Source organism: Cylas formicarius, unplaced genomic scaffold, assembly GCF_029955315.1.
Source record: "Cylas formicarius isolate icCylForm1 unplaced genomic scaffold, icCylForm1.1 PGA_scaffold_8__14_contigs__length_24414737, whole genome shotgun sequence".
Lineage (NCBI taxonomy): Eukaryota > Metazoa > Arthropoda > Insecta > Coleoptera > Brentidae > Cylas > Cylas formicarius.
Window position 1 is genome coordinate 23,470,367 of NW_026844361.1, and position 16,792 is coordinate 23,487,158.

The 16,792-nt window shown below is 36.8% G+C and overlaps 1 protein-coding gene across 4 annotated transcripts in view; it reads right to left on the minus strand.

Moving 5' to 3' along the window:
• LOC132705965 (zinc finger protein castor homolog 1-like) overlaps positions 1 to 6,621 on the minus strand; it is an 83,068-nt gene extending 76,447 nt beyond the window's left edge. For all 4 annotated transcript variants that reach the window (XM_060676963.1, XM_060676962.1, XM_060676961.1 and 1 more), the window contains exon 1: positions 6,373 to 6,621. The gene's annotated coding sequence lies outside the window, so the exon portion shown is untranslated. The remainder of the gene's footprint in view (positions 1 to 6,372) is intronic.
• Positions 6,622 to 16,792: the final 10,171 nt, after the last annotated feature.

The following is a 16,792-nucleotide window of genomic DNA, read 5'->3' on the forward strand; positions in this document are numbered from 1 at the left end:
CACAAATTTCGCTCCGTAAGGACATGGGGCACCCACACATCGAGCTTCGAGGTTAAGCCCATGCCTTTCAAATGGCCATAAACAGTCGAATTCGGCAAATTTAATCTCTCACCGATCTCTCGTGTGGTTATTCGCCGATTTGCATCAACTAATGCCTTTATCGCATCTTTGTCAGCTTCGACCGGCCTTCCAGACCGTGGTGCATCTTCGACATCAAAATTGCCGGATCGAAATTTTGCAAACCAGTTCTGGCACTGGCGTACTGTTAACACGCCTTCTCCATACACATCCGTCAATTTTTTTCTCGCTTGGACAGCATTTTTACCTTTTCTGAAGTAAAAAAGTAAAATATGACGAGAATGCTGCTTATTGCTCTCCATATTTAAAAGGGCTCCAACCAAAAACTACTGCGTAGAATTAATAGAACTTTTTCACACACAAGCCTTGCAATATCAGCTCTCAAGACATATAATGGTTATGCGGCTTAAGTGTGAAGTTGGTTTCGAAAAAACGCAATTAAGTCCTCTGACGGGAAAAAACGAAATGACTTTCCGAACAACCTTATATTATGAGATGACAATTGTTTCGACAACACCGCGTCTTTATCAAATGTAATATTTACAAACTACCTGCTACTATATATACCGAAAAATGACCATAAAACCTTAATTAATGTTGTTATGAGAATTTAAGTTCAATAAAGGACAGGTATTTAAATCTAATTGATCGTTGAGCAATAAATTTGAATGTCTTGAAGTTAGTTTTTGTGGCTGTATGTAAAATATCAAAATTGTCGTCAAAAATGTGTTTTTCTGTGTTTAAGTGTGTTGCATAATTAGAATCTAAACTATTGCTTTTAAACGCTCTTTTATGTTCGTTAATGCGTTTCTTGAAGGATCTACCTGTTTGTCCAATATAATTTTAGGACAAGATCCGCATTTCAACCTGTAGACACCCGATTTTTGGGATTTTGGACAAAGATACTATTAAGCAATCTAATAAATCTTGTTTCACCAATGGGTTAACCTGTTTCCGAGTTAGGGTAAAATCTACTAAATGTATCACATCTATAGGTGGAATACTAAGAAATAAGTTTTGTACATCAAAAGACAATAGAGTTGCGTTAGAAGGGATTTTTATATCTTTAATTTTGTTGATTAATTCAAAAGAATTTTATACTGCAAATTTTGGTTTAAAATCTGTGTGGAACTTTAAAATATTTACTAATTTTGAAGCTGTTACATGAGACACGACTAAAGAATATAATTAAATTTGTCATTACTTATATTACAGATGCGAGTAAAAAATGACAGAGGACGGCACCTCTTCCTGTTTATCTTTGCATTCGGAGTCCCTATACCACGCTAGTACGTCAAACTGGTCGTTAATCTCTCGCGGGCGATGGAGTTATGGAAATTTTTCGTCACAGAACCAGTAAATTACTCCGCAGTACTTCGTACTCCGTCGTACGGTATCCCCGACGCGTATATATATCACATTTCACAACTCGAAATCGTTATACCAACATAAACATGTCGCACAAATTATTAGAAATATGGAGTAACGACGGGGCTGGTGGGCGTACGTTTGTGCCGGGCATACGTCGGCGCATATAAGCGATATAACGACTATTAAGGCGCGAGTCGTTTTTTTTTTTGCTTCGTTTGAGTCGATAAAATCGGAATGTCGACAACCGTGTATAGTATCGCTGTTTTTTTGTCGGCCCAGGCTACGCCCAAATATCGTCGAAATCTTAGAAAGCCCGGAATTATAATCTATTTGTTTGCGAGAGAGAGAGAGAGAGAGAGAGAGAGAGAAAGAGAGAGAGAAAATATTCTTTAAAAATTGACTGGTCCATTCCACAACCCATCTGAACCTATATATATTAGTCTATGCTAAGAGTTATTTAAAAAAAGAAAGTCTGTTTGAAACTTTTGAACACATTCAGCTTTAGTAACAGTAGTTTGTATAAAAATTGAAAATATCAAAAAAAGAAAAAAACAGAGGTACCTTCAAAAATTTGAATTACAAAGTTCACGGTCTTTTTCATCGACTACATAAACTACAGTTACTATAAATAAACCATTTCTATTTATGTAATTTCACAAAATAATACTCCGACATATTTAAGGAAAGAAGCGAAGTGGGAAATGTTACGCTATTGCTACAGCGCATGCTTCAAAAAGTTGCTGCTTCTATTGGTACCTCGCAACGCGAAAATCTTTGACAAATATGACAACACTGTATCGATTCCAATAGTCTCGGCATATTACACTAGAGGTATAACGTATGCTATCTGCATACACTTTGACCATAACCTAAAAATTTTCGTGCATCTATCTGATGTCTATTTCTACACTCTCTCTAGGAATTTCTTCTTATTTTTAATAAGTGCTCAAAGTCAAAGTCGACTCGTTTTTAAAATTTCCTGCATGCAGTTATTAATCTTGCAAACAAATGTGACTGTTTTGTTGGTTGCGTAACTGAGGGGCAGCTGTCAAACAAGTGTGAGTCGATTTCCGGTCAAAACAACCCCGACCGATATCGGGAATACGGCCAAACGAGACGTAAAATCCGGGCAAAAACGACATTCCGATGCCGGAGAGTATATAGTGCCGGACCGAGGATAACTCAACCGGCCGTATGCAAATCTACAGAGTGTATTGTTATAGGTGAAGCCCACTCGCGAGATTTGAATAAATTGAAAACGTATATATATACGTTGCGGGGATTGGCAGTTTAAGACCATTGTGAAATCTACGGGATATTTTAGTGGATTTGGTCGCGGTTCTCGGAACCTTCGACGCGGTTAAGCTCTGGCCGTCTGGGCTGCTTTAACGACTTGACGGCGAAATTTTGAGCGAGTTTTTCTTATTTTGTTCGGCACACCGGTTTCTTTAATTTCTGTTGTTTTTTATGTATCGCTCTGTATGGCGTTTTCCACCCTCCGTCAATTCAATGTGACACGGAGACGCTGTTTGACTAAACCAGGTTGACAAAAGCGGCATTTGAAGAGTAAATGTGAAATATCCAAAATATTGCGTGGAAAATTACATATACGGTGAATGCGATAATCACCAAGGAGTGATATTTTACAGACTTCTTTGAAAGTCTAGTTACATTCGAATATAACATTACTGACCACGTGTTTTTAAGGTATGCGACATAAAATAATGATATAATTAAATAATAGATATTTTATCCCAAAGTAACTTCTTCCGATTTTATGAAATTTATTGCAATACAGTTTTCTAGACTTTTATTTAACTTTACATGCAATAGCATTTTCTATAGATTTTCCTGAACCCTGTGAATTTTAGTATTTGTTGTCCTCTCACAAAAAATTGCCTCATAAATCGGAAATCATTCATGGTTACACAACTTCCATTAATAAAGCTGAGTGTTCATATTTTCTATCGACTAATATGTTATACAAAATAATTGTGACATTATACGGTTTTACCTTTTATTATGTTTGATTTGTGAGGGCGTCTTTTTGATGACTTATAGCATACAGAAAAGTAAATTAAACATCACATTAAATTTTAGCGAAAAATACAAAAACTACGATAACTACAATAACAGTCAACTTTTGGGACACCAAGTATAACAATATTCCTCATCTTGTAATTTCGGTTCGAATTTTCTGTAGGACGAACCCAACATTTACGGAAAAAAAAATCAGAAATAAAATTTTAGCTTTAACGCCCTGTACCGGAATTGGCAAGAAGGAAAGTAAACTGGCGATATTTTACGCATTTTACGCAAATTTACTTTTTTCGAGCGTTTCATTTTTGCAGTTTGTATTTTAAAATAATACGCAACGAGGAAATAAGGGAATTTAAACTCAAAATCCGCTTGTTAGCTTCAAGCGATGTCGTCAACGCTGATTTTTATACTTTTGCATCGTCATAGCAATTCGACATTTAAAACACGCTGATAAAGAAAACATTAACTTGACCCACATTGCCCACTGTAAATTGGTAAATTAAAACTAGACATTATTAAATGGTTTAATGGATTTTAATATAGGCTTTTTTAAAATATTAAAAATAGCGGAAAAAGAAATAAATTTACCTAATTAATCACTCCACTTTCAGTTTTTCTACGATTTAGGTACATTTCTAATCAAAATAAATAGAAATTATATATTATGACATGACAATTGTTTCGACAACACCGTGTCTTATAAAAATGACCATAAAACCTTAATTAACGTTGTTGCGAGAATTTAAGTTCAGTAAAGGAGAGGTATTTAAATCTAATTGATCGTTAAGCAATACATTTGAATGTCTCATTTTGTTAATCTCCATGGCTTCCAATAAATTTAATTTTCTACTTTTTGTGTATCAAAATTGTCGTAAAAAATGTGTTTTTCTGTGTTTAAGTGTGTAGCTCTTATATGTTCGTTAATGCGTTTCTTGAAGGATCTACCTGTTTGTCCAATATAAATTTTAGGACAAGATCCACATTTCAACCTGTAGACGCCTGATTTTTGGTATTTTGGACATTTCGATTTATTGTTTTTTAAATATTTTCCTATTGTGTTGCTAGTTCTGAAAGCTATTTTTAAACCACATTTTGACAAATGTTTTGAAACTTCGTGTTCTGTATTTGGTTTCGGATAAATAGAGTTTAATGTTGTCTGTATTTGTTTTTTGTTTATAATTTCATCTATAATGGACGGATTGTAGCCGTTGTTCAGTGCAATTTGTTTAATGATATTAAGTTCTTTGTTGTAATTTTCTGTCGAGATTGGCGTATTAAGAAGTCTGTGTATAAAAGAGCAGCCATTTTGTGTTATGCATTGAGTTAATGTAATTTAAAAAAGAATTCAATTGTCTGTAAATTCCAACAAAGCAAGCAAAGACATCATTCACGTATATATACCAATATAGAAAACTTTTACTTAAAGGATGTTCTAGTATGATATTTTCCATATTATCCATAAAAATCTCGGCTAACAAAGGACTAAGTGGGTTTCCCATAATCAAACCTTCTTTAGAGATATAAATCTGTCCATTAAATTCAAAATAATTTTGGTCTAAAGATATTGTTAAGCAATCTAATAAATCTTGTTTCACCAATGGGTTAACCTGTTTCCGAGTTAGGGTAAATTTCTAATCCTAGAAACAGAGTCTAGGGGGTTGTTATCGCATAGAATGCCTATGATTCGCTACTCGCGACCAGCTTCTCGTATCTTCAATGTACTATAAAATCTACTTTCCGGATCGCCCTTGTATAGTGTACGTTCTATCGTCGTTTAACGGGACTTCCGAAAGACAAACGCAAACATATTTTTACTTAACGCTTAATAACGTGGCGTTAAACAAACATAAATAAAATTGCCAAATTTTATTACGTGTAGTTTTTTGGGGTCAGCGGGTTCAACGGAACTTTCACACATCGATTCGCGATATATTTCGACATCGTGTCGTTGTTTTCTTGTACGTATTACGATTAAAATTCGACAAAATCTCGAGGCGTTTCTGACACGTTTCGGTAGCATTCAGTTAGCTTGTTCGGGATAAGTTGGGCGCGTCCAGGTAGATACAAATTTTCGGAAAACATAGTACTCAAATTACTGAAAACTGATAGTTATTAGTTTACATATATCCAGACTTTTGCAGGGGGTGCAAGGAAGATTAGATGTGAGAGATATATGTATTTGCCATGATGGTTGGCTGTACATACCTTTTAACAATGTTATGACTGTCGTAGCATCGGCAGAGCAGAATTCATTATATTTAGACAGCTTTGTTGGGACAGATTTTGTAATTATAAAGTTTTATTAAAATTTTAATAGTACCGCATCCCAAAATAAATTTTAAGCAAATAGTGTAGAAGTTTTCACGAAATAAGGTCCATTTTTATTCTCTTTTAGATTTTGGAGTTATACCAGAATTGTTTTTAACTAAATAAAAAAATTACTTTAAAAATATTTTAATATTTGTTGATTTATTGTTAGTGCTGGAAGGTTGCCATCGTTAAGAGCGTATCTAATGTAGAATTAATTGCAGCAATTAGCCAAATCGCGCAATTAAGGCAAATATATTTGTATCATCTAACCATCATTTTATAATTTTTTTAATAATCGTTATAGGGTGAGAAGTTAAAGAATTTCGAATTAAAAAAAAAAGCCACGGAGCAGGAAAATACGTATATAAAGTTGAATGTTTCTTCGAAAATAAGACACCCCGTGTACGTAAACCTCACGATAACCAAAATTTCTGGCAGTTTCTTGCGAGTGGTATTACGTGAAAAAAAAGCTCCTTTTCCCTGGATCGCACTGTATAATTTTCGTTTCCGAGTGCGTAGAAAGAAGCCCGGCCGGGTTTGCAGTCACAAAATAACCGCTTTTGCGCCATTTACCTAAAACGAGCCACCAAATCCTCCTGGGCGGCGGGTCACCACAGAGTCACCACATAATACGGGGGGAGAACGAAAAAAAAAAAAAACGGTCAAATCCTAGGGCCGCACTCACACCGAAAACTCGCGACCCGAACTCTGGGCAATAAAAATGTCGGGCGACGTCGACGACGACGACGACGACGACGGCTCGAATAATCGGTACGGTTCTTTTTGTGCGGCGGTTGGCAGGCCTGTACGTGCGGCCGAACATCTACGACCGGCCTGGTACGTCTGCTTCGACTGTTTCCCGAAATCGAGTCGGCCGTGGCGCGGCCATCCCCACCCCTAGCTGCGGCCGTGAAAATTTCTGTAAATTCGTGAGGATCAGATTGGCCGGGGGGCGCGGCGTGAGCCCCGCATGGCGGGGGGAGAGGGTCGTCGCGGAATTTCTCGACTTTTGGCGTAAAAGCAGCCTCGCTACGTGGTAGGTGGCGACGCCTATCGCGCGGCCCCCGAAAGACCGCCGACGCGAGTCCACTACGTTTCGGACGTCTTCGGTCATCATCGGTACGCAATGAATTTTTCTCGCTCGGGCGTTCCCAAATCAAGCAATAAAAACGACTGAACTCCTAGGACCCTTGTCAAGTACTGTTTTATGCATCCTATGGTGATTTTCTCAATGCAGACAGGCGTCACCGAGATATCAACGGTTTTCATAATAGATGGATTTCCAATCCCCACAGCATCGACATTCTTTTGATTCCTTGGTATGGTATATCCCCAGATAATCTTCGAACATCTTGAGAAAATCGGTATAGATGATGTTGTGAATAATCTTTGCAAGTTGTCTTGAGAAATTAAGGCGAAGAATTAAGACGTTAAAGAATACGCAACTTAATTAAATCCCAAGACATCCGCAAAATTCCCGGAGACATCGAAATGTTCTTATTAGATTATAGTTCAGATCGCTAAGGTAATGTCAGAGAAGGAGCAATCTCCTTCCAATGTCCTGATGGGTATTTCCAATGAAAACTGGAATTTCTAGTTTTTTTCTTAAGTAATTGTTTCAGTTCCGTGTTTTGTATGAATAATCGTTTAAACCATAGCGATTATTACATTTTTTACATTTGCCATCCTATAATGGGACGCTTTAGGAAATTTTTCGTGAGTTTTGTTGTTGTCCTGGACGATCTATGAAAGATGTCTTGGGAAATTGCAGAAAACTTCTTCGGTGAAGTATAAATTCAAGAGTCATCCGTTGGAAATTCCTCAGATATCGTTTTATTCTTAGTCAGGTTTCCTAAAGCAATATTTTAGGATCAGGCAATAGCCAAAATCAATTGAATAACATGAATTTACAGTTCCAAACCGGTTTCATTTACAATTACCTAGTATTTTGTACTTTTTTCCTTTTTTTATGTTTTTTTTCTCTCTTGAAAAGTTGAATTACAGCTATTTGTTGTATAGCGCTCCTTTCTTCATCTCCAAATAAAGAGTTTATTATTATTATTGCCAATTAGAATTTCAAGTTTTTTCCGAGGGAACTGTCATTTGTTTGAATAATCATTACGACCCTAAAAATTATTACGTTACACTTTTTAAAAATATTTCAATATAGCTATGCGGCGTTTTAGGACGTGTAGGACTAATTTGAAACTCTTCCCAAATTTGAAAAAAAAAGCGCCGATTTATATTCAGATCGCCAGTGGCTGACAAATTCCTTCGTAACGAGCCAACGAATAGGTTCCGATTAAAAATCAAAAAGGCGAAACATATACAGTATGACCCCCTTTTTTCCCGAAACCATTAATATTCAGCGGACCGGGTTGACTATTAAGTACAGGAAACGATACTTAATAAAAATGAATTTTTTTCCTATAGATATTTGTCGTACGTGACGATCGTATACGGCGGCGTTGCGTATATTTTCGATTTTAATCGGCTTTCGGCGCACACACGTCGACGCCGACCGATTTGGTATAACTACGAAAAATTCTGGGACGTTTTTTATTTTTTTAATAGCCTTCGCGTTTACGGGAAAGTGCTACCTATACAGTTCGTCCCGATTTTGTTAAATTCAAATCGTCCAAATTGCTGCCTTGTTTTTTTTTTTTTTGAAATTGAATTTTTTTGAATTCCCCATTCCATCCCTCTTTAATTACAATAAAATACAAAGAATATTTCGAAAATTTTCCGAGAAATTAAAAAAATAATGTTCAAATCGTGTTTTTTCTTTAGCGATGGGTTTTGATTACCTACACATTTTTAAATGTTATTTCGATTTATTTATAATTTAGACTGAGAAAATATTAAAAAAGAAATAAAATCACAACCTAAAAAATAATGATTAAAAAAAAAAAGAAAATATAACAATTGATTACGAGAGTTTGTTTGGTTTTCTGGTAGGATTTGAAACACCTTCATTTTAAACACAAATCTCAAGGAAGTTGCTGAAAAATAGATACAATCTGATACAACACTAATATCTTGAACGCAAACCTAAATATTTTCATATATTTTTTTTTAACTTTCCAGTCAGCTGCAGATTTTTGAAACACTTCATAGCAGACGAGTCTGAACTTTCTCTCTTTCACACTTCTTCATCAGTCACTCGTTTATCAAGCAAAAATGGTTTTTATCAAATTTTGCACAATTTCCTTTTTGAAAAATCGCGGGTTTCTTGAAACTTAAGTTCAATATATTTAGCAATTTTAAATTAGTTCTATTAAACGCCCCCTTGGCCGCGAAACTGAAAACTTTCCGAATGGTTTAAACGAAAATCTCAACTGCCCACTCACTCTCCCGCCCACGAGAGTCCAGGGACGCTTTGTCGAATTTAATTAAGAATATGTTGACCCATTTTAATTATTTTGAAAATATTTCAGTTTGTCGGAAGGCGTCGGTAAAAACACTGAAACCTTTTCAGCGTCTATGACCCTTTAATGGGCGTCAGGGTATTAAAGTTTTATAGATAACACAACAACATTCATAGATTTTTTTCAATTTGTTTGCCGTTTCCCTTTTCTGGAGCTACTACGTATTTGCTGTCCTTCTTATCGTCTAATATAATAAATATAATCCTCAGCTTAAAAATTTTTAAAATTAATCCGAGATGACTTAGATAAAATGTGATTGATTGGATAATTGACTGATTTACAGGGTGGTCTATCTAAAAACTAAAAAAATATTTTCCGCACAGTTCTTTAAAACAATTTTCACGTGTCCTTGTCCTACTTTGTTTGAAGTGTTGGTACACTATACACCATACCAGAGGCGCACTGGTTAATCCTCCTCAGATACTAACAAAAAAATAATACAATGAAATCATTATATTAAGGGGTAAATACGGAGTTTGGACGAGTTGCAGTTAATCCGTATTTCGGCGTCGTCGTCGTCGCGTTTAACTATTATATCAGTCATATTTAGCGACGGCCTGTATACAGTTTTCAACGCCAGCGACACCACACACACTTATAGATAAAATTCATATAAAATGTGTTAGAGTAATAAATAATTGCGGCCATAACTGAACCGCGCTTTTGCGTCCATAAAGTGTGGGAGACGTGAGCTGAAAGGTTGATTTTTTTTTACCCGATCCGGCCGTTCGTTGGTAAACAAAGAAATACTTTGCCGATGATTTTTTCGAAATTGTTATGGGCCGCGTATAATAATTTATATGAATATGTTAAGTGATTTATGTCGGCGCGGTGTGCGCGATTTCCCGTATGCAATTAGTATGTTTGTTCGACTGGAAAATTATCTTATCGTTTCTTGCAAACGGCCGCGTTGCTGTCGCGTATTTTGACATTTTCTTGTTACTTTCGAAAATCGATGAAATCGAAAGTATCTGCGCTGCAGAAATGATCACCGTCGAAAAAAAAATTTTTTTTTGTCTCTTTGTCCGTTCTCCGTTCTCCGGTCTCGGCTTTTGGTTTTTTCTGAATAACTTTCGAACCATCAGAGCTACAAAATAGAAATTCGCCTCCTTTTTAACCTTCCACGAGGCACATAAGCTTATAAGAAATGGCCCCGATCCGACGCCGGTATCCACTTTTTTTTCGCGATTTTCGACTGGTTTTTGGACGTTGCTATGAAAACACGGTAAGTGTCCGAAATTTGAAGCGATCGACTTCATATTTGGCACATATATGCAGTTTTGCCCCGTGACGGAACCTGTTGAAAATGGGGGGCTGGGGGGTCGGGAAGTATTTAAAAAAAATAAAAAATCGTTTACGAGACCAAAAGAAGAAGCAGAAGATACACACATTGCAATTATATTGATTTTGATGTTTTTCTCTTTCCACAAGCACCTCATGCAGATCTTCTTGCATTCCCTAATTATCCGACGGTAATTTTGAAATGGGTCGGTGCGGCCAGTTAGAATTATTTATTATTATATTTATTTTAATAAGTAACAAACAAAAATTCAACAATGTAACTTGAATAAGAAAAATAATAAATTTCCTGTCATTTTAGTTTATTTTTTCTTCGATCTGTTCGTAATCTGTAACAACAAGAAAGACCGTAAACAGAAAAACCGCACCATGGGCTCGTCGAAATTCAATAAGCGGAATAGTCGAACGGCGGTGTTGAGAGGGTCGGAGGGGGGGCGATGGCCGCGCCGCGGACAAAACGCAAAAAGGCCAAAACCGAAAAAACGTGCGGCATTGTAATATTGGGCGAATTTTTAAAAATAAAACGGTCCGAATCGCAACGTCCGTTTCGGAGAAACAAATGAAGATCTGCCGTGGGGGCCGTACGCGAAGACTGAGACGGCGATATGGGCCCCGATATCGGGCCTGACGAAGACGTTTACGTCGGCGGATCAGTGGCGTAGCGGCTCCCCTTTTTAATTTTTTTTTAAAATTTTCTGACGCCCCTAAAGTATTTTTTTTTTATTTAGGATAAAAGCTGAAAATTTTGACTACTATAGAATAACGAACTATATTATTCGTTAACCTATTTGATTTTTTTAATTATATTCGTAAAGAAGTAAAAATTAATTTTTGATTCTTCTACTTAAATTTATTTTGAACCAATATTTTCGCATATATTTTTGTGAGCAATTCGAATTTGTAGATAATTGTAATGTAGATTGCAGAGAGCCATTATCTGCAGTGCTTCTATGAAATTAAAACAATCCTTGCGGAACACCTCGTATTTATATGAATCTTGTTTGGGGTAATTTTTTTTTATTACTTTCGGCATTGCAATGAGAACCAACATTTTTGAAATCTCCAACTCTTTGTTTTTTACCAACAAATATTTTCACTAAATTTGTGGGTAATACAAGACACAAGACAAAAAAAATCTATAAACCACTCGGAGAAATAGAAATTCTTCGTTTTCCTTTTTTTCTTGTTTTTGGTTTAACCCTTACGCACACAAACTTACTTAAAAACTTGATATTCAAAACATCAAGAGTCAATACTAGAAAAAATATTAAGCATAAGAAAATCAAACAAAAAAAAACAATTAACAAGACTATTGGATTTACACTTCAAAGTTCATAATTTAACGAGCGATTTTCGTCTGGACCACTTTCGTGAAAACTTTTAATGTAATTTCAAAAAAATATTATAAATTCATAAAAATGCTTAAACTATAGTGTTACAATAAAAACATCGCAAAAGCGTTTTTTTCCTTCCAAAGGGCTGAGTAGTGAAAGCGCCGCGAGTAATAACAGTCTGCGGAAGGTCCTGAAAGGTCAAAGTTTGCAGGAAAAAGATAGGGAGGGGGTTCGCGAGCTTATAGCGAGTCCTTGGCTGTTTCACGGTCGACTCATAAACAATAAGCAGCGTCATTTTTGGTATATGTATGGGCGTAGGTACGATCTCCGGTTCTCCGATGGTACTGCCGATTCCGCCGAATAACGACGAACGCGATGGGCCGACTGAGACAGAGTGAGAGAGAATGCTGCCGCGAGGTTTCCGCCAGGCATGCCGCCCTCTTTTTCTAAGCTTTTGGTCGTTCAAATATCGGTTCCCTCGGTTATAGTTATTTTACGGTTGGGCCAGCTAATGTTGCGCCCAGGCCGCAGTACCGCCCGACTCAAGGTCGTTGAGGATTTTTAGGTTACGCTCCATGCCGTTGTAATTTACCAACCGACGCTGTTACTTTTACTAAGTGGTAATTCTTCCTCAACGGGGCCCGAGGAAATCACCTGCGACGCTGTCGACGTCTCTGCCCCGCAAGATGTTTAGCTTAGACTGTATACTTTATTAATTATAAATGCTCGGTCTCTTTTGATGGAGTGCACGACCAAGGAAAGTTTTCTAGATGTCTCTTCGACGTGTGTATGACGTAAATGCTTCTTCTTTGCCAGAGAAAGTTTATAATCCAAAAGTCTCTCATTTACAGGAGGACAGAGTTAATCAGAGTCCTTAATTATTACTTAATCTAAATTGTTAAATAAAGTGATAATTAATTTATTTACTTCAGTCTTCGAAAAATTAGAGAGTGCAGGTATGGGTCGATTGGTTGGTTGATGGTTTTAAGGCGAAAAAGAATTTTAGGATAAGGTTTTAAGGTTAGTTAGTTATTTTACTTCTAATGACAAGAAATCCTAAAGAGTACCTTCGTCATAAAAGGGGCTGGACTACCTTCCGAGTTTTTTTAATAAATTCGTACAGTGGAACAACTTCTACATAAATAACATATCGCAAATCCGTATACATCGGCTTAAGACGAAAACCATTTCCCAAATTTATAGGCACTGAGCTTCCATCACTTCAGATAACAAATATACAAATCACTATTTTAAAACTAACGACACTAATTTCAAACGGAACCGGAAGCTGCCAGGAGCAACGTCCGCCATGTGGGATTGTTCGTCGTATACTCTAATAATTAGGTTAGGTTCTTCTTCGTCTTCTTTTACTTCTGTTGGCCAAGACTGCTAGCATCATTCGGCCAACGCTTGTAAGGTTATGTTGTACATTGCGACAACTTTATTTCATCGTCAATCCGAAAATGGCCTCTTGTGGACGTTTCGAGAACGTCTTCTTGACACGAAATATGTTTTCTATATTATTGGAAATAAATCGTCGAAATCAGCGGCGTGGGTATTACGAGTCGTGGTTTCCGGCCTGGCGGCGGCGGACGCGCCGGGTCCCGCCGAAAAATCTCTTTCTTCATTTTATGGGTCCGGATTTTTATTGTCGGGGCGCGCGAGTTTTAAAAATGCAAAAAACGACCGAAAACGCACAGACGAAATAAATCATAAAACTGGTCGGGCGCGGTCCCGGGGAATTTCAAAAATGAACAAAAAACGACGGGCCGTTCTCGCACTCTGTCCCGTCGCCCCCCCCGTCCCCCGACCCCGCCGTTCTCGGGGCCCCCTTTTAATTACATTTTTAAATGAGAGGAGCGCGCCCGGCCAAAAGCCCCTCATAGCGTCTGAATTTATATGGGTTTATTAAATTTTAATTTCGACCGGCCGCGGCCGTTCCTGAAGGCGTAAGTGGCGCGAGCAAAAACGTCGCGCATTGTCGCGATCCTACTCCCCCCCCGCCGCCACCCCGACGCAGCAGCGGCATTTTCTATGCGTCGTAAAAATGTTAACGAAATCGGGAGGGAAGCCCCCCCACCCCTTACCCTTACTCTTTGACGATAAAATCTCGTGTCTCGCGCGCGGACAGATTCCGCGCCGATAATTTAATCGACAACAAATTGTAAGTCGTCGGCGCCATTTTTTTTTCGGATCCGAGTGGCGGCGCGTACGAAGTGACCCGTGTGACGTCAACGTGACGTTGATACACGTCGTAGTCGGGAGCGTTTTGACGTAACAAAAGAATGACGTGGAACTTCTAACGTCCAGGAAAACGTCATATCCTGACGAGAAAATGACGTTGAAATTTGCCTGTAATATGACGCGTTATCGACGAGAATAGTAGAAAAATTCAACATAATAAAATTGTAATTTTTAAATAACTTTTAAAAACCTAACAAATAAACAATAAAAGTAGACTATATCTTCGTTTGAGAATAGCTCGCCAGAAAAAAGTTTTATTTCATAACATTTAAACTTCAATTGAACACAAATAATAATATTAATAAAAAAAAAGATATACATCTCATTTATTTTTGCATATTGCCATTTTTACAAGAAATGTTTTAAGACATCGTGATTGTTTTTGTGTTTTAATGCCACTTTGCAAACTTATTGGGGAAAATCAAAAATATTTTAAAAAAATGTTTTTCTATAGTCTTCTATATCTTTCAGTTTGGTGCCTTTACTTGCCTAACTAATACAGACTATGCTATGCTATATAGACTATGCTATAGGTTTCGGCAACTGCAGATTTTTTAAATAGATTTAGATAGAACTACCCACTGATGTAGTAAATGTTTTTGTTGCTAACACAATTTGATTAGATATTTTTCGATTTTAACATAATCAAAAAAGTGTTTAAAAATACCAATAAAAAAATTATGGACTTGGATTATACTTTAAAAGCTTTTCTCGATCTCAGGTAAAATTGAATAGACAAAACAATTTCAAACTTCGGCAAAAATTACAAATATTTATTGTTTCACCACCGCAGACAAAAATCACAACACTCAGGCGAGGAAAGCTGACAACAATAAGACGAAACTAAATTTTCTCTTGATCTCTTGATTTCTTCACACTCAATAAAACATCTTGCAATTTGCATACAATTTTTTTCTCACCTCTTAGCCCTAGCTAAGTGCTTTAGTACTTAGCTAGGGCTGAGAAGTCGCAACATGATACATTTTTTGGATGTATAGATGAGAACAGTTAGTACAACTTTTTTTCCTGAAAGAGGAAACAAGAGTCGATAGACTAAATAGAAGACTATAATCATTTTCTTCATTTGGCTTCTCATTTTGGAATGAAAGAGGTTGTGAAATTTAGTTGTGTGTGTTCATCTTCCTCTTTATATTGAAATAAGTGATTTTGATGGTTACTTAGCTGACTTTGTAGCTTCGATACCAACGAAGTTAAGTTCGTATTATAAATGATAATTTCAATGTTCAGCTTTTGTTCGATTGTTCAGGTTTCCCTATATCTATGAATTCAATGTTTTCCGTAATATTTGTTTTCAATTGTGCAATTTACAATTTACATCTATTTAGTGAGCCCTGAAGGTAAAAGTACATTTAAAATTCAAATAATTGATTCAATATTCCCAAAAATATGTTTTTACTAAATAACAAATTTGAATATATTTTTTTGTCATCGATTGATAAAGGGCAAATATAAAATTGATTTAAAATAAACCTACCGATATATCAATCCATAATTATAAAATATTTTTTTCTGCATATAACTTGGCAGCAATGCACATTTCTTGGAGGAATCACAATATGTAAAAATGTATAAGTTGTTACATTAAGAGGATGTATATTTGTGTTCCGCGGTTTTATGAAACTCTGTATACAATCAACAATATTTCTAAAATGTTCGCGTGCTAATTTCTCTCTAAACGTCAATATACAATAGGTTCTTTTCCAAAAAATTTAAGGAGACAAATGGATGAACTATTCGTTCTCAGCATTTTTTGCTTCAAGAGTATTATCAGCTTACGCAAGACAAAGGATCTAGAACAACATAAGGATCGAAGGTTATGAGGACTAAGGAACACAAATAAAAGAAGATGTGAAAGGGAAATTGAAGAGTAGTTTAGTATCTGCAGCCGTTGTGTGTGAAGCAGTTTTTAGTATAAGTTCGCAGTCGACAAATTTTCCATTATACATTTATTTACCAGGGACAATCAAAGTTCTTCAGATAAGAGTGGTAACAGACTATAAAAAATCGTTATTTTAAACTTACTTAATTGTTGATATGTGTATGACAACACAGACACACATTGTCAGGGACGTTACTACAAAAAAACTATCTAATTATTGTCGAAATCACTCTCCGCGTTTCGTTTACCTGTATTAATCCCAAAGTTAGAAAACGAATCGACGCGAACAGATGCCGGATGACAACGTAGGAAAAAAAAGACCCGAGTAAAAAAATCTTTTAAGCAAACACACCTTCCAGGTACGCCCGGCCGCACGCCGTTCGGGATTTTTCTCACCAAAAACGCCGAATCCTTTTTCTCCGGGTCCTTTTCCTTTCTTTACGTTTTTACCCTTTTACCGTGTTATTAAAAATTTGCACAATGCGCCGTACCTGTCTAACAGCTGGATAGAGTTACGTTTTATTTGCATGGACTTTTACCTGCGACGGTGACGACGCGCGGATTTCCGGAGATTTTTTTTTGCCGAAAAAAAAAGGGGTGACGAAATAAGTCTCCGGTTACGGGTACGCGGGGCAGGTAAAACACGTCGGGCCGTGTGTGTCCCCCACGACGTAACGTTAGACGCCGCAAAAAGGGTAAGGAAAGCGAAAGTCTACGGGGCGGGGCGCCCGCGTTGTGAGAAACTCGACGAAATTGGATTTTACGTTTTTTTTTTTTTTTAAGGCGAG